The 27,878-nt window shown below is 36.0% G+C and overlaps 1 protein-coding gene across 2 annotated transcripts in view; it reads right to left on the bottom strand.

Annotated features, from left to right (window-relative positions):
- Positions 1-27,878, bottom strand: part of RNF128 (ring finger protein 128) — a 105,822-nt gene that overhangs the window by 42,136 nt on the left and 35,808 nt on the right.

Genomic DNA, 27,878 nt, shown 5'->3' with positions numbered 1-27,878 from the left:
GGTTGAGGTTTTGCATTGATGTTCATCAGAGAGACTTGCCTGTAGTAGTTTCCTTTTTTTTTTTTTTTTTTTTTCGATATGTCTTTGTCTGGTTTTGGTATCAGGGTAATACTGGCCTCATAGAATGAGTCTGGAAGTATTTCTTCCTGCTCTATTTTTTCAGAATAGTTTCAGTAGGGTTGGCATTAGTTCTTCTTTAAACGTTTGGCAAAAATCAGCAGTGAAGTCATTGGGTTCCAGGTTTTTCTTTACTGGGGGACTATTTGTCATGGCTTTCTTCTCATTACTTGTTATTGGTCTATTCAGGTTTTGGTTTTCTTCCTGATCCGATCATGGAAGGTTCTATGTGTCTAGGAATTTATCCATTTCTTCTAGGTTTTCCAATTTATTGGCGTATAGCTGCTCCCAATAGTCTCCAGGGATTCTTTGAATTTCTGTGGTATCGGTTGTATGTCCCATTTTTCATCTTTATCTATTTGGGTTTTCTCTTTTTCTTTATTCTGGCTAAAGGTTTGTTGATTTTATTTATTTTTTTAAAAAACCAACTTTTCATGTCATTGATATTTTGTATTTTTTTATTTCAATTTATTTCTGCTCCGATCTTTATTAATTCTTTTATTCTACTAATTTTCCATTTGGTTTGCTCTTGCTTTTCTAGTTCTATTATTAGGTTTTTAATTTGAAGGTTTTCTACTTTTTTGATGTAGGCACCCATTTTTATAAACTTTCCTATTAGTACTGTTTTTGCTATATCTCATAGGTTTTGTTACGTTTTGTTTTCATTTCCATTTGTTTCAAGAAATTTTTAAATTTTCTTCTTAATTTCTTCATTAACCCACTGGTCATTCAGGAGCATACTGTTTTATCTCCATGTATTTGTGTAGTTTCCAAAGTTTCTGTTATTATTGACTTAGTTTTATTCCATTGTGGTTAGAGAAGATGCTTGATATTTCAATTAAAAAAAAATTTTGGCTGGGCATGCTGGCTCACACCTGTAATCCCAGCACTTTGGGAGGCCAAGGTGGCAGATCATTTGAGCCAAGGAGTTTGAGAACAGCTTGGGCAATATGGTGAGACCCTGTCTCTACCAGAAAAAAAAAAAAAAAAAAAAAAAAAGGAAAAAGAAAACATTGCCAGGTGTGGTGGCATGTGCCTGTAGTCCCACTGTAGTCCCAGCTACTTGGAAGGCTGAGGTGGAAGGTTCCCTTCAAGCCTGGTAGGTTTAGGCTGCAGTGAGCCGAAATCATGCCACTACACTCCAGCCTGGGCAACAGAGTGAGAACTTGTCTGAAAAAAAAGAAAAAAGAAAAAAATTATTTGTTTTATGATTTAACATATGGTTTATCCTTGAGAATGATCCATGTGCCAAAGAGACAATTGTGTCTTCTGCAGCTGTTGGATGAAATGTTCTGTAAATATCTATTAGGTCCATTTGTTCTCTACTACACATTAAGTGTGATATTTCTTTGTGGATTTTCTGTCCGGATGATCTGTCCAATGCTGAAAGTAGGGTGTTGAAGTCTCCAGCTATTATTATATCAGGGTCTATATCCCACTTTCTAGTTTGTATAATATTTGCTTTATACACCTGGGTGCTCCAGCTTTGGGTGCATATATACACTTGTTCTATCTTCTTGCTGAATTGATCCTCTTATCATTATATAATGACCTTCTTTATCTCTTTTTATAGTTTTTGTCTTGAAATCTATTTTGTGTGATATAAGTATAGCTACTCCTCTTTGTTGTTTTCTATTCGCATGGAATATCTTTTTCCATCCTTTTATATTCAGTCTATGTGTGTCCTTATAGGTGAAGTGTGTTTCTTACAGACAGCAGCTAGTTGGGGCTTTTTAATGCATTCAGCCATTCTATGTCTTTTGATTGAAAAGTTTATTCTATTTAAATTCAATGTTATTATTGAAAAGTAAGTTCTTACTCCCTTGCCATTTTATTATTTGTTTTCTGGTTGTTTTGTGATCTCTTCCTTTTTTCCCTCTCTGTCTTCCTTTTTGTGAGGGTGATTGTCTCTGGTGGTATGTTTTAATTTCTTGCTTTTTATTTTTTGGTGTATCTGTTGTAGGTTCGTTGATTTGAGGCTACCATGAATGTTAATAGATAACATCTTATATTGCGTTATTTCAAACTGATGACAACAGTGATTGCTAAAACAAACAAACAAAGAGAAAACTAATTGAAACTCTATACTTTAACTTTATCCCCTCCATGGCTTTTTACATTTTTATTGTTTCTATTCATATCTTATTATACTGTCTATGTCTTCAAAACTTGCAGTTATTATTTTTGATAGGTTCATCTCTTAGTCTTCCTACTCAAGGTATGAGTAGTTCACACACCACAACTACAGTGTTATAATATTATTCCTTTGAATATGCTTTCTATCTCGATCTCTCTACCTCCTCTTTAAGGCAAATAACTCTTAGATCTGTACTTTTGAAGCTATTTTCTAGATGTCGTAGGTGTGCTTCATTCTATTTTATTCTTTTTTTTGTCTCCTCTGACTGCGTATTTTCAAACAGCCCCTCTTCAAGCTCAATACATTTTTCTTCTGCTTGATCAGTTCTGCTATTGAAAGACTCTGATGCATTCTTCGGTATATCAATTGCATTTTTCAGCTCCAGAATTTATGCTTGATTTTTTAAAAGTATTTCAATCTCTTTGTTCAATTTATCTGATAGAATTCTGAATTCCTTCTCTGTGTTATCTGGAATTTCACTGAGCTTCCTCAGAAGAGCTATTTTGAATTCTGTCTAAAAGGTCACATATCTCTGTTACTCTGGGATTGGTCACTGGTTCCTTCTTTAGTTCATTTTCTAAGGTAATGTTATCCTGGATGATCTGGATGCTTGTGGATATTTCTTGGTGCTTGTGCACTGAAGAGATAGGTATTATAATATTCACAGTCTGGGCTTGTTTATACCTGTCCTTCTTGAGAATGCTTTTCAAGCATTCAAAGGGAATTGAGTGTTGTGATCTAAGTTTTTGGTCACTATAGCCATATATGCATTAGGGGGCACCCCAAGCCCAGTAACGCTGTGGCTCTTGCAGACTAGTAGAGGTACTGCTTTGGTGGTCTTGGGTAATATCTAGGAAAATTCCCTGGATTACCAGGCCGAATGTGTTGTTCTCTTCCCTTACTTTCTCTCAAACAAAAGGAATCTCTCTCACCATGCTGTGCTGCCTGGAGTTGGAGGAGAGGTGATGCAAGCACCCCTGTGGCCACCACTGCTGGGACTGAGCTGCATTAGACCAGAAACCAGCATAGTTCTGGGTTTTGCCCAAGGCTTATGGTGAGTATTGCTGTTTGTTCAAGGCCCAAGGGCTCTTTAATCAGCAGGTGGTGAATCCAGCCAGGCTTGTGTCTTTCCCTTCAGGGTGGTGGTGTCCTTTCCGGCCCACGGTGGGTCTAGAAATGCTGTCTGGGAGGTAGGGTCTGGAGTCAGGAACTTTAGGAATCTATTCTGTGCTTTATTTTACTGTGGCTGAACTGGTACCCAAATTGCAAGGTGAAGTCCTTTTTACTTTTCACTCTCCTTTCCTCAAGCAGAGAAAAGGAGTCTCTCCCCTTGGCCACTACAGCTGGGAATGTGCTGGGTCACACCTGAAGCCTTGCCCAAGGCCCAAGGTGAGTACTGCTTAGCTACTATTAATGTTTATTCAAGGTCCAAGGGCTCTGTAGTCAGCAGGTGATGAATCCTTCCAGAACTGGGTCCTTTCCTTCAAATCAGTGGGTTCCCTTCTGGCCCAGGTTGTGTCTAGAAATGTCATCCAGGATCTAGAGCCTGGAATGTGGGCTTCAGGACTCTGCTTGGTGCTTTATTTTACTGTGGCTGAGCTGGTATCCAAATGTTAAGACAAAGTCCACTTTAATCTTTCCTCCCCTCCCAGAGCTGTGAGCTGTACTGCCTGGAGTTGGGGGAGGGGTGATGCAAACGCTTTCTTGGCCATATGCACCGCAAGTCCTCTGGTTCTGAGCCCAGCACAGCACCACCAGGACTTGCCTCAAAATTGCAGTCCTTTTGGTCTAGACTGCCTTTCATATTTATCTAGGACTCCAGGGCACTTTAGCTCACAGTGGTGAGGCTTGCCAGAGGGATGGACAATTCTCCTCTGGCTAGGGCTAGTCTAAATGCTCCCTCCATGGGTATGGGCACAATTATGCCCCATGTTGCTTTCCTCTGTGACAGGGTAGCACTGAGTTCCCATGCAAAGTCCCACAATCACTGTGCTCTCCTTCCCCTAAACACACAGATTTTCTCTCAGTGCCATGCTGCACCACCAGGGGATGAGGGAGGGGTGGTGTAAGAAATTAATGACTATCTTTCCTATCCTATCCAGTGCCTCTTTGCTTGATGTGATGTTAAAACAAGGTACTGTTACTGCTCACCTGATTTTTGATTCTTACAAAGATGCTTTCTTGTGTGGGGAGTTGTTCAATTTGGTGTTCCTATGGAGGGGATGATCACTGGTGGGTTTTATTTGGCCATCTTGCTCCCTGTCCTATTTTCTTAACTAAGAGATACTGATTATGATTTATTATTGACACTGGATTATCTTTGTATGCCATTATTTAACATAGTAGTAAGATTATTTGTTTCTAAACTGTTGCAATTTTTCACTCGTCATAAATTTTTGGAAATGGAACAGATCTTAGCAATCAAGCAGTCTGACTCATTTTTGAGTTCTCACATTGGATAATTTTCTTTGAGGGAGGAAGGTTCTCACTTCAGTTGTTGCTTCTAGCAGCATCTCTCCTCTCTCTCTCTTTTTTTTTTTTTTTGGTGATGTCATGCTTCTAATATACCTTTGGCTCAGAAAAGACAATCAAGCTTGGTTCTACAGAAAGAGTAAAATTAGCTTCTAGAGAAAGCTTGGGGGCTTCAGGGCAAGTACCCTCTGTCTGACATTTACATTGGTGGCTCAGTGATGTTTTTATTTCCTGAATCCTGGCTATGCGCTGGATTTCTGAGGTTGCCAGATAAGATTTATCTATAAAACAGACCCTTAACATATTTAATCCTCATGTCAACCCTATAAGGTAGGCATTGCTACCATCCCCATTAATGATAAGACTGACTAATTGCCTAGGATAACACAAGCTAGTAAGTGAAGAAATGGTATTTGTACCCAGATAGTTTGGCTCTGGTATCTCTGCTCTTCACCATTCTACACTAGTTTTCTTCAATGAAACCTAAAGCTGTTATTTAACTGTAAAAGTGAAAATTAAATAGGCACATTCATGGGTGCAGTAGTAAATGTTTAGAAATCTGCTCTCAGGGTTGGAGAAAGCCCTAATTTGTAGTGTGTGCCAGTTTCCATGGTGTAAATACTCCCACCATAGCCACATGAACGTGGAATTGGGATGAAATGTGTACAATTGACTGAAGAAGCTCACCACTGGACATTACAGATTCAAAACTTCAGTACAATTGATTTTTCAGTCAGTTACAGATTGAACTGCTTATTCTACTCTTTCCCCACTTCTCAATACTGAACTTACCTAGTCTTAAAAAAGCTTAACTACAACTAAATACAATTCAAAATTTGTAACTATTTTACTTTGCTATTCTTTTCACTTGTGCATACCTAATTTCCTTTTTTTTTTTTTGAAACAAGGTCTTGCTCTGTTGCCCAGGCTGGAGTGCTGTGGCACGATCACGGCTCACTGCAGTCTCCACCTCCCAGGTTCAAGTGATACTCCCGCCTCAGCTTCCCGAGTAGTTGGGAATACAGGTATACACCACCACACCTAGGTAATTTTTTTATTTTGTAGAAACAGGGGTCTCACTATGTTGCCCAGGCTGGCTTCAAACTTCTGACTTCAAGCTATCCTTCCACCATAGCCTCCTAAAGAGCTGGGATTACAGGTGTGAACTACCATGGCTGGCCTCATACTTGTGTTTAAAAACTAGTGAAAACCCATGCACATTCCCAAATTAAGTGTCTCTACTTGTGACTCTGTTGAAAAACCACAAAATATGTACCCTGAAACTCCAAGGAAGAACAATCAAACTTCCTTTGTGGAACAAGAAAAAAACCCTTTTAGTGTGTGTGCTTTTTTGTGTGGTGTTGTGTGTTTCTGTTGCTACAGCAGGCCTTGTTGAGCCTCTTTTTCCCGTTAGCTTTTTCTATCCTTAAAATATTGGAAAGGGTCTCTTATAATGCGCCAGCAAATTCCAAACTTCTCAAATTAAAATTAGTGACTTTGTAAGTTATCTTTTTAAAGGATCACAAAACATTCAGTATGTAAAGTTAGCCATTTATTATAAGCAATATAGATGTGGTCATGTTCAGAATTTATCATAGATATTTAATCTCCCTGATTTTCAGTGTGTTAGGGAATAGAAAGTGAAGGGAATATTTAAAACATACACAGGACCAGAAGCTTTTCTCATATTAAACAAGATTTGGAAAATGTGAAGGATGGCATTTTTTTCAAAGACAGATTAAAATATCATCTTTTGCCTGAGAAAAAAATTCACTTTGTTTTTTAAAAATCGATGTATCATAGTTGTACATATTTTTGTGATAAGTGTGATATTTTGATAACTGTATATCATATGTAATGATTAAATCAGGGTAATCAGGATATTTGTCATTTCAAATATTTATTTTTCTTTGTGTTGAGAAGATTACATTTCTTTGAGCTATAAGTTATTCACTACTGTATTATTGTATACTAGAACTTATTTCTTCTGTCTAACTGTAATTTTGTACCCCTTATACAACTTCTCTTCATCCCTCCCCTTCCTGGCCTCCAATAACCACCAATCTACTCTCTATCTTCATGAGATTCACTTTTTAAGCTCCCACATGAGTGAGAACATGTGATATTTGTCTTTCTGTGCCTTGCTTATTTCATTTGATACAATATCCTCTAGTTTCATCCATGTTGCTACAAATGACAGGATTTCATTTTTTAAGGCTGTATAGTATTCCATTGTGTATACATACCACATTTTCTGTATCCATTCATCTTTTGATGACTGATTCCATATCTTGGCTATTGTAAATAGTGCTGCAATATCAAAGCATTTCTTTAAGTGCTCATAAAAATTGATCTTTGAAAACAAGAGTTTAGGTCCTCAAGAACACAAGTTCAATGAACAGATACCATATCACTGAATCTATGTTGTTTATGTTGCTGAGTTTTGCTTATCAGCAAATTTTGTTATTCTCTCATAATAAAACAACACCATATTATACAAATGCAATCAGTTTTACCAGTCTGTAAAATTAAGGTTTTTTCCTCAAAACGTTGAGAGCTGATCTTTAAAACCAATGTTGATATGCTAATATATAGATTGCTGTACAAGTTCTAGAGTTTTCCACTTTTCTGTCCAAAATTTCACTGTAACAACTATTTCCTTTGGAAAGTACCAGGCTTAAGAAGCCAAAAATGGGTTACATAGCTCAGTTGATTAAAATGTAGCACTAATAAGATCAAAGCTATGGTTCCATTAACTTTCTTGTGGACCGGTTATACAGAAGACAGACAGTACTCTTAATTTCATTCATTAAGTGTTTTTCTGAATATCTACACACATGCCTGGCACTATGCTAGCCTGTGGGGCTACAGAGAGTAATAAAGTGCAGTCCCTGCCCTCTACGCACTTGCAAATATCTTCCATATGTTAGATATTCATCACTAGGAAGAATATGATCCAAGCCAGTGAAATGAATTGTATATATCTACTACTATGGCCAGTAGTAGAAAATAATAATTCCCAAATCACATTTCAAACTGATACAAGTAGAATAAAAAGGAAAATTTATTTTCCTTCAATGTCCAATGATTTGTAAAATAACAAATTGTTTTGTATTGGTTTTGATATTTCTCAACTTGATAGTGTTCTTTATTTAAAAACTGGTAACCTGAAACAGTCTACAGTTTGGGAGAGAGAAACAGTATAATGTAGCCAAAGTAACTCAAATGGGATCAGAAGATTGGGCTGCATCTTCTGCATGAAGGAGGTCAGGCTGTGCTAGGTTTCTAAGGTTCTATAATCAAGTCTGGCAAAGGAAGATCACTACATTTCTTCTATCTTTATAGAATCTCCAAATCATTTATTAATTTCATCCTATTTTTCTAAACAAACAGAGCGCTCATCCCAAAGAAAAGAAAAAAGTCCTCAATTTGCTAAAAGTATCTGATGAGAAAAACTGATAATTGGACAACGAACTAATAGTCTAAACCCCAATCACCGAACAGCTGTCTTTTCAAGATTTCAATCTTTCTAAATCTGTACTTTGTTTCAAAGGTAATTGTGAGATCATTCACACCCTTTTCTTTCACGGACTGTTAGGCAAAAATCATTAACACAAACTATAAAATTTATTTGTTAAATGCCTATCTGATTTGTAGAGATCAATCAAGGATTTACTCATAAATCTTATATCTAATAATTACATTTTCAGAGTTGAATAGCAGAAAAAGCTGTCATTTTTATAATTCCAGTGTATTTATACCACTTTGTATTTGACAATTTAGTCATCAAGAGTAGTTAATCTGGACCCTTATTACTTAAATACAGATTCCTGAGTCCATTATAACTTAAAGAACACTTATCTTGATACAACAAATGTATATAGTAGTTATAGATTCCAATTCTATGAGAAATTCTCAAGCTTAATAGTCATTAATAATAACAAGACATGGCTAGAGTTTTATGCATTTTCATTCTGCTATCTAAAGTATCTTAGGAGAAGGGACAGATTAGAAATAGGTAGCAATTAAGTAGAAGAAGAAATAGAGATTCAATTTCAAATGTTTAACAGTGAAAAAAGGTTTTGGCATGTACCTATCTTGGGAACAAAGGTAATGAAATAAGCTGTAGCAACTCTTACCTATTGTTGAATATCATTCAATTAAAATGTTAATACAAAGAATGTCTATCTTGGGCATTATTGGGGAAAAATTATTATTCACAACATATAGAAATCCGTTGTAGGATCCTGCTGGTGGCCAACTTGTTTCTTTCAAAAAGCTAATGATATTATGGTTTTTGTCTAATCTTATTTGTAAACACAAATTCACTGGACAAATATTTATTAAGCACCAACTATGTAATAAGTTCTGTGCCTCTGGACCTTTTTTTTCCCCCACATTTAATATTAACGTGTTAAAATGTAAAATAAATTCTAAAATATTTTTACAATATATTAAATATTCTAAGCATAGTGATAACATACTTACAGCACCTTGGCATTGAAATACAAAATACAAGGTGAAGGAAGCTGTTCTAGTATCTCTTTCAACCAACATTTTCTAATATTAACATATTAGAAAAGAGAGGTTATTCACAATGAGAATAATAAGGGCAACTGAAGGGCAAAGTAGTTCTTCTTCTAAAACTACATTCAATACTGTCCAAACATCCTGATAATACAATAGGGTCAGCACTTCTGAATTTGCTGATATCCAGAATGAACAAGATCTAGCTGTAAAGAGTTCCAACATAACAAACATTTCCTCCATTATAAAATCTGGAACCAATTCAAGTGGACTTCTAAATATTCATTTTGTCCACAGTAGCTTTTCAAAGGCTTGGCTTTTCCTCCTATATCCCAAACTCTTCGGGCAACTGGGGAAGGACAACTATTTCAAAGGGTGATACCAAACCTCATCAGACCAAGAATCCCAAGTGGTGCTTTTTCAAAACAGAAAAAAAAAAAATCTAAACTTTTAAGCCAAACTAGCCTCTCTTTCTTCAAAGTCCTGTTTAGTGGCAACTTTTTTTTTTCCTTTTGATTGGTCTCAGTCACAGATGAACTAAATTTGCGTTTCTTGATTCCTTCATAGCAGTTCTTGCAATATATATATGTATTTACTATCAGTGTACCTCATCAAAGAAATAAATACACAAGTGATTTCTTAAAAGTATCTGGACTATATATCAGTGTTTCACTAGGAACCAGACAAAATCAGTAGTGCATACCCCTGTATAAAGTGATTATCCTCCTGCTATGGTTTGAATATGGTTTATTTGGCCCCCAAATAGATTTCTTTTCTTTCTTTACCTAGCCTCAGGTATTTCTTTATAGCCACACAAATGAACTAAGACACCTCCTATCTAGCCTTTTGTTAAAATCTAGTCTGTTGCAGAATAGGCATTAGTACAGATTAGCTGTTGATTAAAGCAATGGTTCTTAATATTCTGGATTATCACAGATCATCTTTTGGAGGGAGGGTGTATCGCAGGGAATGTGACCCAAATCACCTTTATTACCATTTTTTTTTAAATCAACAAAGGCACACAGCTAATGCAGAGTACAGTGAGTTGCCTTTCTGCCCTGCACCTCTAGATAATTTTGCTGTAGTTTTTGAAGGCAATAATACTTTAGGGAATGGGTCACATACTTGATATAGCACAAAAATTCTCTGGCAGATGGAGTCCTCAGGAAACAGTATATTAAAGACATTGGGGAATTAGAAATGACACTGTTCAAAAGGTCAAAGATGAATAATTTGTGGATGACATGTCATACTCATAGGTAAACAATTCTTAGAAATATTATGTAAAACACCTGATCCTGCTTGAACTATTCTGACTTCCACTAGTGGTTATGTTTAACGTATCACATAGAACCTAAGGGCTAGATCAGCAATTCTCCAATTTTTTGGTCTCAGGACCCCTTTACACTCTTTAAAGTTATTGAGAACTCCAAAGAACTTTTGTTTAGTAGATTATTTCTATTGATATTTACCACATTAGAAATTAACACAGAGGAATTTGAAAAACATTTATTTATTTATTCAGCTGGGCTTGGTGGCTCACGCCTGTAATCCTAGCACTTTGGGAGGACGAGGTGGGTGGATCACGAGGTCAGGAGATCGAGACCACCCTGGTTAACACGGTGAAACCCCGTCTCTACTAAAAACACAAAAAATTAGCTCGGCATGGTGGCATGTGCCTGTTGTCCTAGTTACTTGGGAGGCTGAGACAGGAGAATCACTTGAACCTGGGAGGCAGAGGTTGCAGTGGCTGAGATCGTGCCACTACACTCCAGCCTGGGCGACAGAGTGAGACTCCATCTCAATATATGTATATATTCATTTAAAATAATCATAAGTTCATGTTAATTAACCTAATTGTATTAAAAATAACTATATTTCCCAAAAAAATGTAACAAGGAAGAGTGGCATTGTTTTTCATTTGTGCCAACGTCTAATATCAGATTTAATAAAAGATAGCTGAATCTTCATAGCTGTTTCTGCATGAGATCTATAGTGATATGTTGTTTTGGTTAAAGCACAAGAAGGAAATCATTTTTTTAATTATACTTTAAGTTCTAGGGTACATGTGCACAACGTGCAGGTTTGTTACATATGTATACATGTGCCATGTTGGTGCGCTGCACCCACTAACTCATCATTTACATTAGGTATATCTCCTAATGCTATCCCTCCCCCCTCCCCCCACCCAACAGGCCCCAGTGTGTGATGTCCCCCTTCCTGTGTCCAAGTGTTCTCATTGTTCAATTCCCACCTATGAGTGAGAACATGCGATGTTTGGTTTTTGTCCTTGTGATAGTTTGCTGAGAATGATGCTTTCCAGCTTCATCCATGTCCCTACAAAGGACATGAACTCATCATTTTTTATGGCCGCATAGTATTCCATGGTGTATATGTGCCAATTTTCTTAATCCAGTCTATCATTGTTGGACACTTGGGTTGGTTCCAAGTCTTTGCTATTGTGGATAGTGCCGCAATAAACATATGTGTGCATGTGTCTTTATAGCAGCATGATTTATAATCCTTTGGGTATATACCCAGTAATGGGATGGCTGGGTCAAATAAGCACAAGAAGGAAAACTATATTCAGATATGCAATTGGAAAATTGACGGATGTCTCAATAGCATTTTCAGATAACTGTAGATATTATCCTTTGATACTATACCAAAACTCAACAAATGGTAGTTTCTTAAATACTATGTGTAAGATAGAATTTGAAACAATATCAATGAATTCTTTCTACTTGGTTAAATGAAAATCCATTGGTCTATCTCACACATTGAATGGATCTTTTATTTATATGGGGTTTTGTAATATCATGCATTGGTCATTTGGAAAATATTGGCTCACTGTGTTACATAGATCCCAGTTAGGCAGACTCAGTTATGCAGATTCACTGAGTTATGCAGTTATATGGGGACTCATTTCAAGATAAAACAATAACAAAAAAGTCAGTTGTTAATATCACCATTGATCCCATTAGAAAAGTCTAAGTATTGGGAAGTTATGCTTACATAGTAGATAAAAGTTTTTCCAAATTCTGATTTTTGCTTAAAAACTTAAATCTTATCATTGGCAACAAATATTGTCATTTGTTTTCCTGAAAGGACAGGCTCACCCAGTTAACTTTTGAGAAAATGTCTTCCAAATAGGACTGAAGTCTGAACAACTGTTGTTTGTCAGTGGATCTTCAAGTTAAAGAGTTGTTTGAAGTGGCTATTTCATCTCATGACTCAGTCATACAAGTGCTTTTCCTTCAGATAACCATCATACTTTGGTATGCTGTTGAAGTGCTTTATGCCTACTTCCCATTTCATGACACAGAAATACATATATATGTGTATATATGCACATGTATATATATGTGCATATACATATACGTATATCAATATGTACACACACTATATACATAGTTGTGCAGGGTAGAGATTTAATAAAATTAATTATTCTTTTTGATTCATCAAGGGCATTCTTAAGTGAAACCAGCATTTTCTGTTTCCTGAAGTGCATGGAGGTAGAGAATACAATTAATACAGTTTGGTGCCACAGTCTTAATTTGTGTTAAGGTGCCAGCAGTTTCACCCACCATTGCTTTTATATCGTCTGTGTAAATATTAACACAGTGAATAAGGCAAATAATGTGTAAGCATTATTATGAAAATAGTTTTGATCTCATGGACCCCTGAAAGAATCTCAGAGACTAGTAGTCCCCAGATCATAATTTCAGAACCATTGTGCTGGATCGATGATCCTCAAACGTTAATAGGCAGAAGAATTAGCTGGGAAACTTGTTAAAACACTGAGCTCTCTGGGCCCCATTCCTTCATTCAGTATATCTGGGGTGGGGCTTGGGAATCTGCAGGTTTAACAAGTTCTGTGGGTTATTTTGCTGCATGTGGTCTGTGGAAAATACATTGAGAAATACTGGATTGGAGTTTGTTTATAGCTTTTCCAACATTAAGGTCAAAGAGTTTCAAGATAGCAGTCTATTCCGTCTGTCCAGATCAATGCCAATCCTTTACCATGCAGAGAAAAACTCTGCCAATAGAATTATTTTGTTTTCCTCAGTATGTAATGTACTTCACATAGAATTTTAAAAATTTGCTATATCAGAAATAGTCCCATTCCTTTCCTGTTATAGTATATCTCCATTGTCACCATTATCTTTCATTTAAATCACCATTAACAACCCCTTAGCTGGTCTCCAAGCCACCAGTTTTAGACTTCTAATTCATTCTCTTCATGGCTACTAATGAAACATTTTGAAAAGGAAAAAGTACATTATTCTTTTTCAAAAGACCCTTAAAGAGTTCCATTTCACCAATGGAATAAAATTAAACCTCCTTTTATAAGATCCTGACCTGACTGTGTTAGATGTCCTGCTTTTACACTACCTACTACAGACTTCCCTTAAAGTTATCTGGTTTATTTGTCCTTCATAAACTATGAACTTCATGTTAGGGACTAGGTCTTTCATCACTGTATCTATAGCAACTAGCAGAGTGCCTACCACATAACACATGTCAAATAAATTTCTGATGAATGCAATTTTAAGTATAATATATTTAGTGATAATTTGAATTTTGATTTAATCTGAAAACAAATTCATCTTTTAAAGATAACTGTGGTTAACAGTCTACCGTGTGCGTCCTCTCTCTATATAAAGATGGCATATCTAGACAAGACATGTCTGCCTACAGCAAAGACCTATCACAAAAACAGATAAAAAATTAAATATTAATTCTATCCTATAGACCTTGGGTTTAGCGGAATGCTTATTGCCACAGTGCTGATTCTGTTGAAATTACCATACTTCCAGAGCTGCACTAATGGTGACAAATAATCCCCTTCCAACATGGGGCTTTGGTATACCTCAGTTTCAAACTTCCATTCAGATGCTGGTACACATGCCATTTTAGCCCAAAGCTCAAGTTAAAACACAATCATCCTGGTTCACTAGTAGGCTGATGGCTTGGACGGTTATGAGGAATTTCAGAGGGCATAAAAGAGAAGCACTGAAGCATCCAGAACAGGTTGAGTCTCTATAAAACCTTAAATTTCTGCTGATACTGAGGAAAAAAATAAGATATGCTATTGCAAGGCCAGGCAGAAATTATAGTGTATATGTTATTATACTGATAAATGGGTATTCTGTAATTATATTACAATTTTTATGCCAATGTTTTCTATTGTCGTTGTTTTTGTTTTGGGGTGGTAAGGTTTCTAGAAACCAGATTTAACATTTGCAGTTGCTATTTATTTATGTTTTCTAGAGGAATGCTAGTCAGTAAACTCTATACCATCAACATTTTCAATCCCTTGGGATTATAAACTATGAAATATAAAAAGCTGTTCAGAATCTGATAGGACTATTTGATGAGAAAAGGTGAAACAACTATGACTAACAAGATATATACAAGTGGTTAAAAATAATTAGATTATTTGTCGGGCAGTTTAAAAACAGGAGCAAACAGGAGACTTTGAGGTTTTAGGGAGAGAAAATTTATACAAATGATCATTAGAAATTACGGTGTTCCTTTTGTCCTTTATTTTTCGGTTCTAGCCAAGTGTGGTTGCTTATGTCTGTAATCCCAGCACTTTGAGAAGCCGAGATGGGAGGATTGCTTGAGCCCAGGAGTTCAAGGCTGCAGTGAACTATGATTGCACCACTGCACTCCAGCCTGGATGACAGGGCAAGACCCTGTCTCTAAAAATAAAAAGTAAAAATTATTTGTTGGTTGTATTTTCCTATAATGTGAGCCCTTGTAAAGGAGAATTCCACTGTTTATTCAATTGTTTATTTAGGAGCAAACATATGGGTACAGACATAGGTCATAGCCTAGACTTACAATGAAACTGGGACATGACCTTCACCACTTTATCCTGAACCTTTCAGACCAGGTGGAACTAGTAAAACAATGCATGAAAGGTACCTGTACTCTGTACCTTAAATGTTGCCAAACTCTAGTCAATGTAATTTTTTGTGCAGATCTGAAAGCCCTACCTAAATTGACATTTAAGTGCCGGACTAAAATATTATTAGGCAAAACAAACGAACAAAACAACAACAACAACAACAACAGAGGCTAAAAATGTGAGGTCCCTGGAAGGAAAAAACACTATCATTGTTGTTTTGAGCATGCTGCTTACTCACTCCCCTTCTCCTACTACAACATTCAGCATAATGCTGGTCATAAAGGGGCATTCAAACTTTTATTGAAATTGGTGCTTCTTCTTACATGCATTCTCTTCAGGTATAGTTTTTAATATGGGGATTGGGTTGGAAATTGCATTTGTCATTAAAGTTAGGAAGAGTATTATGTTGAGAGATTAGGTATTCATTTTGACCTGGCCACAAAATCCAAGGGTGCAAGAGTTCCAGTAGTCCAATTAGTTATTATTCCATTATGTATTCAAATTAGAGAAAAGGAGAATTTGGGATGCCTCTGCATGACTTTTGGTATCCTATAGGTACCAACAAATCTATAAAAAATAACATTCTAGTACTTGAGTATATTAAATTTCCTCCTGTATAACATATTACAAAAGCTAGCTTCTACATTAAGGCCCACACACGAATTATAAAACCAGACATGAATCTGTCTCACTTATGTCCTTATCTTTTCACTATAAATTGTTTCTGAAAGTCCGTAAAGAGAATAAACCTAGCATGTAGAACCACTTTAAAGCCACATAAACCTGATATAGAAGCTACCATATTAGTACAAAAAAAGAATATTTGTCATCACATTGAATATATTCTGTTCCTATCATACTGAGGTTAACTTTATTAGTTAGTCTCTGACATTGACAAAACTTTGATACAGTTAAAATATGAGGGCTGGGCATGGCGGCTCATGCCTGTAATCCCACCACTTTGGGAGGCCAAGGCGGGCGGATTACTTGAGGTCAGGAGTTTGAGACCAGCCTGGCCAACATGGTGAAACCCCGCCTCTACTAAAATCCAAAAATTAGCTGGACGTGGTAGCACACTCCTATAATCCCAGCTACTCAGGAGGCTGAGGCAGGAGAATTGCTTGAACCCGGGAGGCGGAGGTTGAAGTGAGCCCATATTGCACCACTGCACTCCAGCCTGGGTGACAGAGCAAGACTCCGTCTCAAAAAAAAAGTCAGAAAAAAAGAAAGAAAGAAAGAAAGAAGGAAGGAAGGAAGGAAAAAAGGAAGGAAGGAAGGAAGAGAAGAGAAGAGAGAAATTGTTAAGTGTCTGATAATCAGTGCTACCCAAATCGTATTTCAGATGTTAAGTATTTGGAAAGACAAAAAGGACTCTGCAGATAAATTCAGAAAATAATGCATTGAACAAAGTCAAACAGGGTTTCCTTTGCATATTAGAGGCTCTAAGAAGCCCTGCAGTGATATACACTGCCAATCTCCAAAGCTGGGCTATAGATGAGGGTAAGGAGATGGTTAAGCTATCCCTTAATAAACCAGGATGTGCACTGAGCACTGAACATATATTATTTAATTTACACCTCACAATAACCCTATGACATAAAGACAATTATATCACCCATTCTATGGGAGAAGAAACTGAGTCTTAGATTAATTTGGTTAAGGTCACAAAGTTTTACATGATAGAGTTGGGACTCATACCAAATCCATTTGATTCCTAAGTCCCCTCTTCTTAACCACTGTGCCAGCAAAAGGGTCATAGCCATTTCCATTGTTAGAGCTTAATATCTTGATTTTAAGGTTTTGCTTTTGCTTAAAGTGGAAATACACCAGGGAGAAGGAAGATAATATAGTCGTTTCAGTTTCTTGATTATGTGATTTCTTCCTGCATTTTTAAGGAACTGCCCAGAAAAATTGCAATATGGATGTTACGTTTTTTCTGCTTCTACATATGAAACAATTACATATTTCAAAATGTGGTAGTAAATATCTATAATAACCAATGGAGAAGTATTATGTTTAGTAGTAATGAAATTGTTAGCAAAGTTTCAAGAGAACTAGCATTTACTAAACGCTCACTACCTGCCAAACACTTGATTTATAATATCATAGAATAAGTAGGTATTATCATCCCCCTTTTGATGAACAAGATAAATAAGGTCTAGGTTAACAACTTGCCCAAGATCACATATTTATTAATTGGTAGAGCTGGAATTCAAATCAATCTGTCTAACTCAAGGACACCTGCTTCCACTGCAATATGCTGTCTCCCAATTTCAAATGGAACACATTCACCTTGGTACAATAGGTTGAAATAAAAACAGAGCAATCAAATAGCTTTCCTTACCATCAAATGATGATCTGTTGGCCTTTAATTACATTACTCAAAGTAAGTCAATTCTTTTGTCTTACTAGCTAGTTCAATCAAAAAGCATCAGCCATAGAGGAGCAGCAAAGATAATGGCAGTTATGGTTTGTGCCAAGGGAGGTAATTGGTGATTTTACACCATCCAGTTTCAGTCTTATATATCCTGCCGTTTTGCCAAAATGAACTGGTGATGAAAGAATTTGATTGAAACACACCTATAAAAGTATTTTGGAATTGTGTTCAATATAGATTGCCCATGGTTCTATGAATGAAACCCTCACTCAATATGATCACATTTTTTCTAGCTTTCATCCAAGTGACTGTTGAAATCTTCGAAGATAAGAGATGTATAGTCAGCCCTCCATATCCATGAGTTCTGCATCCATGGAGTCAACTAACCAAGGATCAAAAATATTTGGGAAAAAAAGTGCCTGTATTGAACATGTACAGACTTTCTTCTCTTGTCATTATTCCCTAAACAATGCTATTAACAACTATTTGCATAGCATTTACATTGTATTAGGTATTACAAGTATTTTAGAGATGATTTAAAGCACATAGGAGGAGGTGCATATATTATATACAAATACTATGCCATTTTATATCAGGGACTTGAGCATCTGTGGATTTTAGTATATGCGGGAGGTCATGGAACCAATCCTCCACAGATACCAATGGACAACTGTACTTGAAAATCTATTGATGGCTAACTAAGCCATAAATCAAGATACATTCTTAAGACTTTTAGGGACATTACAAATGCTCTTAAGATAAGCCAACATCTGAGATCCTCAAAGATTAAGAAAACAAAATGTAGTCTTTAAGGTGAAGTACATGGAAAAGGTGAGACAGAACTTTGGTCAACATGACAAAGAAACTGAATTAAAACTCCCTAAACCAGCATGGTTGGGAATAATATAATAATCCATACTCGATGGGGCTATCATAATGAACAGCCACAATAGAAACACTAATAGGTTACGTTTTAAAAGTTCATTTGTAAACCAGTTCTTTGGAAGTAGAGACAACATATTTTCCCATAGTAATGCTGCTAAACACTGGGTTCTCAAATGAGCTCAAAGATTATTACATATGAAAGTGCTTTGAAGACCAAAAACTGCAAAGCAAATATAAATTATTATTTAACCCATATTTGTAATAAAACTTCTCAGAAAACAGTATCACTGCAATATCTAAAGTAAAACAAACAAAGGCACATCAAATTTATCATGAATACTGGTACATGAAGGAAATGTGTATTTAATCAGGAGGATTACATGGTTAACGGGTGGTTTTTATAGAATTTATGGGAGTAAGTTATGGACACCTTCAAGGTCATTAGATTTTGAGAGTACTGGTTTGCTATAATGTTTACTACTACATCAAAAGAAGTGGAATCACATAGAAGGAAGCAAAAAATTTTTGAAAAGGAAAAAGAAGCTCTAAGAGGGGTGTGTATGTATTTGTAAGATTATCTAAGGTAAAATTAATCATGTTATGAAAGACAGAGGAAGAGGGTAGAAAAGTATGACACAAAATACATTCTAAGAGGAAAATAAGTGGTACCAAAACAACCTTGGAATTTGACAGTTTCTTGTATAAACCACCAACTAGTGGAATTTTATATAGCTGAATAAAATCCCAAGGGAAATGCTCATTTTAAAAACAAGTAACTCAATTTAAATGAGCTTGTGTGTTCTATCATTAACAAAGTGTAAAATAAGAATATCACGATTCCCTTCTGCCCTTAATCTAATACAATTTCCTCCTGTTTTCTAGAATGACAAAATCTATCACCATCAGATGAAGTCAGTGTCTCATGGATGAAAATTACCAATATATTGAATTCTTCATATTGAGCTATTAGCACTAATCTTAACAGTAGAATGGATACTGAAGGGGGCTAATGAGGGTAAGCAGGCCTCTTATGGGAAAAAAAAACAAAAATGCAAAGAAAGGCATGGAATGTGCATTTTTTATGTATGTGTGTGTTGGGGGGAGGTTAAAAAAAAAGCTAGTGATACAATGGGTAAAGAGAAGAGAAAGATTCCATATTAAAATAGGCAAAGTCAGTCCTGAAAATTCTTTTAGTCGTCAAGGCACATGAAGAAACCAGTGTTAACAATAAAAGGTAACACCAACTATCATATGGATTAGATAGCTATATTCAAAAGGCCAAAGCAATTCTTAAATTCTCATAATAGTTTGTAAATCATTTCTATGAGCAGATATGCTTTGTTCCTGTTGTCACTATAGTCACATTAGTAATCCTTTCTTTAGGATCTATCAATAATTTTGGAGTATTTTGGGTTCTTTAAAATTACGAATTTTTCTGATTATAAAAGTAAAACATTCGTTATAAGAAAGTCAGAAAATATAGAAAAATAATAATGAAGAGAACAAATACTTTCTCCCATAATTTCACCAACAATATTAACATTATGGTGTATTTTCTTTTTAAAAGCTAAGATGCTTTTAGTTGCAGGTAGTATTTAACTAAGCTATTTCAACATTTTGTCTGAAATGACAAGTTAACATCTAAAGAGAAACATATATCAATTATTGAGTTCAAGGACTATCTTCTTTCAAAAAAGGTCAAAATGAATAGGGTTAACTCAGAATTACTGATTTGTACCTAACCTGGTCATTCAAGTATTAAAAGCAAGTAATTCATGAGCAGATTCTGGAGCTAACAACCTTCATCAAGTCCAGTTTCCCAGAGGTCAGCATGAATCACCAAACTTTCCTTAAGAAAGAAATCAATATTGCACTAAGACTATCGGTAAATTCAAGCAGCAACTACATGCCATGGTGCATAGAAGGACATACACACAGCTGAAAAAGAAAAGGACAGAACAGGAAATAACATAACAAAGAGCCCTTGTGTTCCACTTTGCCCATAGGGCTCCAAGGTGGTGGTGTACAGTAAAGTGTGGCAATTCTGAACTGGCTTGGAAAGGTGCATGTACTCTGTGCTTGGTAATAACTCCCTACGGTATGTAGCTGAGGATCACCACCATAAAATAACTCCAATGCAGTGAAGAGGAGAATATTTCTGTGGGTGACTGGGCTCCTACCACACGCTGCAAGACATCATTCCCTCAGGAAACAAAGTTGATAATTGTGCTACATAAAAATTCTTCATATTGGAGTGTGAGGTGCTCTTCTGGAGTTTGGTACTATTTTATTTCTTGAGCGGGGCACTGGTCACACAGGTGTGCTCAATTGTGAAATTTCGCTGAGCTATAAATCAATGATTTATGTACCTTTTTGGGATGTATATTATACTTCGATAGAACTTATATATACAAAAATTATTTATCCCCAGGAAATACCTATGGTGCCTTATCAAATAAACTTTGGGGTAAACACCAACAACAGTTTATAGTTCAGTAGCCATCATTATAATAGAAAAGCTACTTAAAAGCAACAGGGGAAACCAGGTGCAAACCTCAATTGTGAAGAAGACATAAAAAAAAGAAAAAGAAAAAGGCATTACCTATGGGAATATTGGGGAAGAAAATGAACTGAAGCACAAGTGGTGATCAAATCCTAAGAAATACCAAGGCCACAATAGGCAATGCATATGGGTTAGATCAGACCATGTTTATGGCTAGTAAGTATATTTCAATGTAAACCTCGGTGGAGCATATTTTTTATTTAAATGCCCCAATTCACAACCCTCCCCATCTCCATTTTTGCACTTCCTTTCTGGTAGCTAAAGAAAGAGAGACTCAATCCCCAACTCTCAGTCAATGACCACAACCTTCAACTGCAAGAGGACCATCTTCTATTTCTAGATACATGGAGAAATTCTTACAATAGAAAGCAGTATAGAAAACTAGTATATATAGTATGTAATTCTTTAAATAATATATCTATATACAGAACAAAAGAATAAAATGATACGCTGGGCGCGGTGGCTCACGCCTGTAATTCCAGCACTTTGGGAGGCTAAAGCAGGCAGATCACTTGAGGTCAGGCGTTAGAGACCAGCCTGGCCAACATGGTGAAACCCTGTCTCTGCTAAAACTACAACAATTAGCCAGGTATGTTAGCACAGGCCTGTAATCCCAGCTACTTGAGAGGCTGAGGCATGAGAATCACTTGAACCCGGGAAGAGGAGGTTTCAGTGAGCTGAGATCACGCCATGGTACTCCAGCCTGGGAGACAAAGCGAGACTCTGTCTCAAAATAAATAAATAAAAAAAAAGAATAAAATGACTAACCCCCCCCCCCAAAAAAAATGCTAAAACAGATTTGTATATCTTTTTTCATTTTTTTCTGTATTTTATTAATACTACATTAATATTTATAAAAAATTAACTATTATAAAAGTAGAATACAAAGTTATGCCTACGTACAGAAGTCAAGGTAAGAAGGAATATTAATGGTGTCATCTGTGTTGTAAAATTATGGGTATTTTAGTTTTACACTTTTCTGTATTTTTCAAGTTTTCTATAACAGTTAATTTTATAATCAGAAAATTACTTAGAAAATGTCTTTAGTACTCTCCTCTTTTCTGTCCATTTGAGTGTGAACAGAGTTAAAATGTGGCATTCTGTATTGAAAACACATATCTTCCAGGGACTGACGGGGGAAAAGTTATTTATGTGCTTAGAAAACAATTCACTGATCAAGCTATATAGTCATCCCTCAGTATCCATGGGGGATTGGTTTCAGGACCTCCCAATGATACCAAAATCCACAGATGCTCAATTTCCTTATATAAAATGGTTCAATGTGTGCATACAACCAGTGCACATCTTCCTGTATATTTTAAATAATCTCTAGATTATTTATAATACCTAATACGATGTAAATGCTATGTAAATAGTTGTTATACTGTATCATTTAGGGGATAATGACAAGAAAATGAGGTCTGTACATATTCAGTACAGATGCTTCTTTTCCCCCAAATATTGTTGCTCCTCAGTTGGTTGAATCCATAAATGTGGACATAGATACAGGGGGCTGACTCTATTTTCCTTTTTTTAAAAAAGATTTTTACTTTATGAAATTTCACATTCACCAACATGTTCAATGGAAGCATTTTAATTGGAGACATAAATATAATGCTGGTGTAGTTTTTAAAAGATCAAAAAAAAAAAAAAAACCAGCACAGGGAAAGCTCAATATGAAAACTCATTTGTCATTATTTTCTTGTTACCTAGGGCATTTTGCCATTAAAAATCCATAAAACCAGGCTAATCACCATAGAAGTTAGCCAGCAATCTTGAAGTATGTGTACACTCTATTCCTGTATGCTCTTCTTTCTTCTACCAGACTGTACATTGCTTAAGAGGGCAGGGACTTTATCTTAATTATTTTGTATACTCAGGCAAGAAGCACAGTATCTATCAGACAGCAGATCTTTGATAAATGCTCGATGAATTGAATTCCAATCCACTAGATACTTTTCTAGTGAATCTTGTGACCCTTCTGGCATTAGAGTTCTTGGGTGTTTAAGGCAATTCAGCAAGCATTTCTAGAGCATGTATAGTACAAAGGTTTCTATAGAGATTACAAAGATTAACAAAACATTAAAATGATTATAATCCAGTAGAAGGTAAAATATGTAAACAAATAATTACCAGCAAAATGCAGAACATACTATAAGAGAGGAAGTGCTATTGGAACAAAAAGAGATTACTATACTTTGTTTTGGGTGTGGGCTGTGCTGGGAAGAGGAAAAGAGAGAATTAAGAAAGGCTTCAAAGATGAGGAGGCATTTTTGTTGTATTTTGAAGGATGTGTAAATTTTTGACCAGCAGAGCCAAGAAAAACAGGTCTGTTGGCAATAGCAGAAGCAAAGGAATGTTAGTGGAAAAGAATAGAGAATGTTTAGGGACCAACATAAAAGAAGAGGCATATAAAGCTTTGAATGTAGTTTGGGATCAAATTACTAGGAGTTTTATATGCCATGCTGATAAATGTAGTCTAAAATTTATAAGTAATAGCATATATGTGATCAGAGCTGTGTTCTGATGGCATGGAGGAAGAACTGCATACTAGGAAAAAAACTACTGGAGGCAAGGAGACCAATCAAGAGGCTAAGTATTTTTTCCCATGAGAAGACACAGGAACTGAAAGCAGGGTATTGAAAGCAAGGAAGAAGGAGACATATGTGAGAATGTTTAAAGTGCCAGAATCAACAGGATGTGGCATCTATTTACTGGAGGAGGAGTACTAGGAGTCTGGGATGCAAGTGAGAAGTGTCAGATGCATGAATTAATAAAATAGTAATGAAACAAAAGAGAGGCAAGGAAGGAAGACACTACTTGGGATAGTTTTAAAGAGGTAGTTAACAGTGTCAAATACAGTCCTGCAGAGATACCAAGAAGGCTACATCTGAAAATGGCTTTGAGAATAGTATTTTACATTGGTTAATCATCACTGGCCAATCCCTTTTGAACTTCTCTATTAAAAAAAGATTTATTTTCAAAGCCAACATTCTAGAAAAAGTAGAATAAAACTTAAATATAAAAGGGTTGAGAAGGGATTGGGTGGTGATTAAGTAGTACAAACATACTATTCCAAGGTCCTCTGTGAACGGAAAAAGATTGGTAGCAGGAGGGAGAAGCAGTTATTTGAGAAAAGTACAACAAACATATGAGGACCAAAAGATCTTTTTCCTGTTAAAATTCAGTCTACCCTCCGTACCTAAAGGGATCAAATTAGAATTTCAGGTAATGTGGACTTTGAAGTACTCTAGACTGTTCATTTCCAATTATGTTCTACAAACACAGGATTCAACTTTCATTTTCTAAAACATATTTATCTTAACTGTGATTAAAACATAATAATAGCTTCCTATATGTCAGACACTGTGCTAAACACTTTACCTGCATTATCTCATTGAATCCCAGCAACCTTAGGAGGCAAGTTTATTATTATGCCTACCTTACATAGGAGAAAACTGAGACTTAGAGAAGTAAAATAACTGGCCTAAGATTGAAAAAATACTAATTGGCAGAGCACAACCTCTTAACTAATCTGTTCCACTATCTTTCAACAATGTACACAAGCAACTGTGTTATATATCAAACTGTATCCCATTGGAGACTCCCAAATCATTAATTAAACTGCTTGGTTCATTCACTTTTTTTTTTACAGCCCTCAGGAATAATGCTTCTCCTGACATCCCTTTGCATATGTTTCAAGCTCTTGTAAATGTTTCATGAATTATGAAGGTTGTAGTTCTGCACTGGTCTTTCAATAAATTCATGCCTACAATGTTGACTCAAGGAAAACTGTACAAGCAAGTATACATATCTCTTCAACCTGTGGGTTGTGCTCAATTAGACACCAGGCAAAGCTCAGGCCCATCTGCCTGGCGAAAGCAGAACAGTTTGTTGCGCAATAGTGAGAACATGCTTAACGTGTCTCGTGACAATCTTACATTTTAGGTGGTTTTGATGCTTACTTTAAGATTTGGCCACTTCTTATCTGACTTTCATTTTTAAGATAAGAAATTTGAATAGTAATTATACTTTGGAATAAAAATTTTCTCCTAATTTCCTTTCAGGTTTCTGCACTGATTTGATTGAAGTATATCCAGAGATTGCAAGCCAAACTGCCAATAAGCATCTGTCATTTGCAATTATTTATCTGTGTGAAACAGAATTTTCTGAATACTCTTCAAACAAAATACAGAAATAAACTGCATGAGTTGATGCTAGGCTACAATTAACTTTTGTAAAATTTTGGTATACATAAAAGTCTCATTTTCCTAATTGATTGCTCTTATATAGTGGAGTTTCTTTCTCCTAAACAAAAATTTTAAAGCAACTGTTCTAAATTAGTTAGGTGAGAGTATAGACACTCAGCACAAACTCTAACCAAGGGCAAACAATTCAAGTGCAGGCCCCTATGAGAGTGAGTGAAGAGAGATTTTGTAAACAAAGAAGATACAGAAGGCTTTTCCACATTTGGTGGCCCCTTTGTAATTCACAGCAATATATAATGAATTAATCCATACTTAAATCTCAGTCCTATCTCTCTGCCACTATGATCCAAGATAAGTTTTTGACCAGAGATTAAAAGGAAACCCTAGGCTTACTCTGAGGAATGAGTAAAGTAAACAATATAACACTTTGCAAACAAATATTCAATAACACATGTGGATAATATGCAAGGTGATTTTCCCCCATATTGAAAAATAGTTTTTCCAGGAGTTCAAGGAGAAATGTGATTCCTTACCTCAAGTAATTTGCTAGTTTTGTCTAGTTAGCTTGATGGCAAACTTTGGTATAGCCTTTATCTCAGATAATATTGTTTTTAAAGTATCAAAATGCTTTTCTGAATGTAGTGTAATTTGGTGATCAATATTTAGGGCTTTATTCCTATATGGTATCCTGAAACACAACAGCCATAGTTAGATTCCCAGTGTATTCATGTCTTCAAATCGACAATTGCACAATCATACATTTGTACATTATTTTTTTGCATCCTGTTAGCATTAACCTATTATAACATTCAGTGACTATTATCAGCTGGGTAGTATATATATAATCCTTAATAATCACAGCAACATAAATATTATCTCCATCTTACAGATGGGGTATCCAAGGCTCAGTAAAGTTAAATAATCCTATCAAGGACACAAAGCTATTGTGTGGTAAATCCAGAATTTTATTCCCAATCTTGACTAAAATGCCTGTGTTTTTCTTAGTACACCATATTGCCTCTCAATAAAGTATAAGTAACATGTATGTAGAGTGCCTGGCATATAGTGGGAGCCCAGCAAAAGTTAATTTTATTGTCTCCTAAAACTATCAGATAAATACCCTTAACAGAAGTAAAAGGAAAATGGTCTAAGTAGGACTCTGTAATTAAATACTCTTTAATTACAAATCATTCATGCAAATGAATCTCATTAGAAGACAAAGTCAAACCCTTGCTATTAGACAGTCAACTGAAATATAAAGACTATAAACTTTATTAGGTCTTTATTCTTGATTTTCAGTAACTTCTAAAAGCTACTGATTCATTCTAATCAATGAATTATTGGCCAAGAGAGATACAGTTTCTCCTTTAATCAATATAAAATCTAAAAATCATAGCATTTTAGATCTGAAAGGGATCTTAGAGTTCATCTAGTTTTGTTTTGTTTCGGTACACCCTTCTAACTTGGCCTCCACTGCCTATACAATCATTTGACATGTGAGTAACTTGTACAAGGTTACAAAGTTGGTAGAGGCAAAGAAGGGGCTAAAAGAACTCAAATCTCCTGAGTTCCAATTCAGTGTTCTTTCCATTACGCCATCCAGCCACTCAATACAAGTGCTCTCTAGGCAGGTTCAGTCATAAGGTTTTAAGAAAAACAGAAAACCTCCAGTAGTCAAATAAGCAGCTTCATCCTTCCAGTGACTCCCAGAAGGCTAATCCTATCAGCTAACCCTTACTGAGAGTGGATGATGTGCTTTACTGCACTAAACTCTTTAAGGCATTATTTCATTTTATCCTGAAGGCAAACTTGTGGATAAGTTTTCTTATTATTCATTCTCATTTGACTGATGAGAGAACCCAGACTCTAAGACTTCAAATAAGTTGCCCAAGGTCACAGGACTAGTAAGCAACAGAGCAGGAATTTAAACCAAGCTCTGACTTGAGGCCCAGCTCTTAAAAACTATGATACACTGCTATTACACGTGTCTCTTTCTTTTTCTCCATTTTTTTCCCCTTTGTCCTTTAGGGTCTAGGATAACTATATACATAAGGTATGGATACCTAATCACAAATAGGGAGGTTTCTGGAAGGATAACCGACGGGGGAAAAATAGTAACCTCACACCATCTCCAAGAATTTAAGAACTACCTGGACTATTTTTTTCTCCAAAGTCTAGGCCTTCGCTATCCTCATGCAGAAACCTCTTCTTTTTCAAGAACGTTAGTCACCTGTTTTGCAACTCAATAACCTAAATCAGATTTTTCAGAAGCAAACAAAAGCACTGATACCAACAGTCACTTGGGACTTGAGACCACTGGGCAGAGAAGAACCCAAGAACTAAGCAAAGTTTCCACCAAAATTGCAATGAGGTTAACAGGGCACAGTAGCACGATCTAGTATTTGATACCCAGGAAACATGGAGAGAAAAACATGGAGAGGAGGGGAAAATCTGCCAGTCTGAGGTTGTTAAAAAGCAGAGTGAGGAAGAGATTTCCAGGTGATCTTCTCCTCTGTCATTTAAGACCGGATGCCCACCACCACTTAATCCAAGGCTAGACACCCTTGTGAAAAACCAGGACAAGGGAACGCAAAGAGCTCAAACAGTCCTTGATTTGCCAGCCTCTGCACCCGGTTTGTTTTACCCTTTTCCACCAGAGAGGCAAATGAAGGATT

The sequence above is a fragment of the Pongo abelii genome, chromosome X (assembly GCF_028885655.2).
Source record: "Pongo abelii isolate AG06213 chromosome X, NHGRI_mPonAbe1-v2.0_pri, whole genome shotgun sequence".
NCBI classification, from domain to species: domain Eukaryota; kingdom Metazoa; phylum Chordata; class Mammalia; order Primates; family Hominidae; genus Pongo; species Pongo abelii.
The sequence above is the reverse complement of the archived record's forward strand: the minus strand, read 5'-3'. Positions and strand labels throughout refer to the sequence as shown.